The following is a 2,677-nucleotide window of genomic DNA, read 5'->3' as shown; positions in this document are numbered from 1 at the left end:
CCTAAACGTGAGACTTAGTCTCTCCACTTCCTCCTTTTGATCCAACACCTTAGACTTGTTTTAATAACTTCCATCACGAATTCGCACTATAAATAAGCATTTTAGGACTAAGATTTCAGGATCCAAGCTATGTACCAGCCAAAAAATATATTTTGTAAAAGGGATAATTGCTCACATTGAGTAATTATTGCAACATTAGAGTTAAATTTGGAGAAAATTTGTATGTTATTGTGTACATGTTGCTTTAATCTTACTGACATGGTTTTTCTGCAATTTATGTCCAACTTTTCTGTACTAGATTTAAGTCTACATTAGAGAAGATTATTATTATATTCAACATTTATTATTCAGGTTCCATTTCTATTACTCCTTAATTTACTGCTATTGTATATTGTATGCTTTATTTAATATTTGTTACATTCATTATGAATATGCACACTTTAAACAAATCATGTCTATTTATTATTTCTACCATGTTAGCTTAAACCAGCTGAGTCAAGAATGTGAGGACCGTCGTACCGATGATACTCTATTAAGACGTAAGTTTAATGTTTATAATGGGAACTATATTTAGGTCTGAAAATTTATGGTTTGATAATTAATGTTTGCTGCGAAAGTAAAAACATAACGATACTGGTTTCAACTTGAAAGAGTGAAACCTGTACTTGACTGTAGGAAAATTCAGGAATTAATTTTAAACAAGGCGAAAGCACTTTTTTATTAATTTGGAAAAAATTTCAGTTTTTAAAAAGGTAATTTTAAGAGTATAAGCGGAGACACGAAAGTGGGTGTTTATACGCTTAAAATCTGGTACCGGTCACGCGAAAGAGGACGATACCTTTAAAGTATTTTTCTACTAAAATCAACTTTTAAGTAAATAAAAGTGATATTTTCTAAAATGGATTTTGTACTATAACACGTTGGACACGCGAAATACTGACAATTAGATTACATAGCCAAAATCAAGTACCTGTCACGTGAAAACAGACAATACCTTCAACTTAATATTTTTTCTACAAGAAAATATTTTCTCATTATAAATATAATCAACGACATTGTGAGTATCAACAGTCGACGAGAGCTGCATTCCGGTATCTCGTAAATATAATTAATTTAATATCAACTTATTTTCCGCTTTGGTGAACAAAACCTATTTGCATCGCCTTAGATAAACATCGTAGTAGTAGATAACGGTAGTTGTCAATTGGTCTATGCGGGATCGATAATCTTTTATAGTAACCACGATAAATTCGTGCACTTGTGATTGCATCAAGGTTTTGGCGCCATTGTCAGGAACCAATAATATCAATATAGTTCTCTCTTGCTACACTGTCTAGACTAAGGCATTTATTTCGGTTAATTTTCCCCTCGTATCGGTTGTATGTGAAGAACACATAGTACCGGGATCTTAGTGGAACCAATCAACAAAGTTGAGTGCTACCTACGTGCTAGGCACCAACTTCAGCAACTTCGTTTAGACTTGGCTAAAAACGACAACCGTCCTCTAAAGGATTTTGTCATCCCATCTCAAAATGAGCCACACTCGAGTATTTTTAACCTTGAGATCTAGGCTAACAACTCGTGCGGTAAATGAGTTCTCCAGTAGCCCAACGAAGGACCCAAATTTGCACCTTTATGTGTTTATGCAATATGCTGACACGTTGAAAAGTAATGGCGTTGATCCAGAAGCCATTAGATTACACCTTTTTCCTTTCTCCCTAAGGGACAGAGCCAAAGCTTGGCTACAGTCCCTATCTTCGAATATGATAATGATATGGAATGAACTAAAAAAAGGCGTTCTTAAAAAGGTATTTCCCGACAAGCAAAATGACGGTGTTAAGAAACCAGATAATCTATTTTAGACAGACCGGTGTCAAATCCCTCTTTGAGGCTTAGGAAAGATATAAGGACATGTTGAGACTATTCCCACATCATGCCCTAGAAAAGTGGTTAATAATCAACATATTCTATAATAGTATTATCTATAATACAATAATGAATGTGAATGTTGCAGAAGGATGATCTTTGATAGATAAGCCCTTCCAAGAGGCTTACTAACTCATAGAGAATATGGGCCATAACTACTATCAATGGGGAAGCGAACGCGCTCCCATTGGAAATAAACAACATAAAGGTGGTATGTATGAGGTTCATTTCAAAGATTGTATGGGGTTCATTTCAAAGATGAGCTCTTATTGGCTAAAGTAGACGCTTTAACTCAAAATACTGACAACTTAACCATCACCCCTTCAACTACTGTAGCTATCGTTACTCCCAACTGTGAAATATGTCGACTCCTTGGACATGTCACTACTGACTGTCGGTTATTAGTTGAGCATACCGCAGACCATGTTAATATGCGCATGTAAATTCCTATTCAAACACATATAATCTTGGATGGAGAAATCATCAGAATTTCTTCTACAGGATCCGTGGTGAATATTGTTGATATTGCAATGGTAACCCGTAGTGGTCGTGTGTTTGGTCGGGTATTTCCGAAAGAAGTGGAAGATGTTTCCGCAAGTAAGAAGGAAGAGATTCCAGTAGAGGATCCAGTTAGTACATCAGTGTGTAAGTCTGGTGAATCCAGTAAACTGAAGGCTAACGATGATGGTGAAGTTTTGAAGCTAATCAAAAGAAATGAGTTAAATATTATGGAGTAGCTGCTCCAAGCTCC

At 35.6% G+C, this 2,677-nt stretch overlaps 1 non-coding gene across 1 annotated transcript; it reads right to left on the bottom strand.

Annotated features, from left to right (window-relative positions):
- Nucleotides 1-1,833: 1,833 nt before the first annotated feature.
- LOC127134017 (small nucleolar RNA R71) lies at nucleotides 1,834-1,940 on the bottom strand. Its single transcript, XR_007807800.1, has one exon. It is a non-coding gene; the product is annotated as a small nucleolar RNA R71 (small nucleolar RNA).
- Nucleotides 1,941-2,677: the final 737 nt, after the last annotated feature.

Source organism: Lathyrus oleraceus, chromosome 3 (genome assembly GCF_024323335.1).
Source record: "Lathyrus oleraceus cultivar Zhongwan6 chromosome 3, CAAS_Psat_ZW6_1.0, whole genome shotgun sequence".
Classification (NCBI taxonomy): Eukaryota; Viridiplantae; Streptophyta; class Magnoliopsida; order Fabales; family Fabaceae; genus Lathyrus; species Lathyrus oleraceus.
The sequence above is the reverse complement of the archived record's forward strand: the minus strand, read 5'-3'. Positions and strand labels throughout refer to the sequence as shown.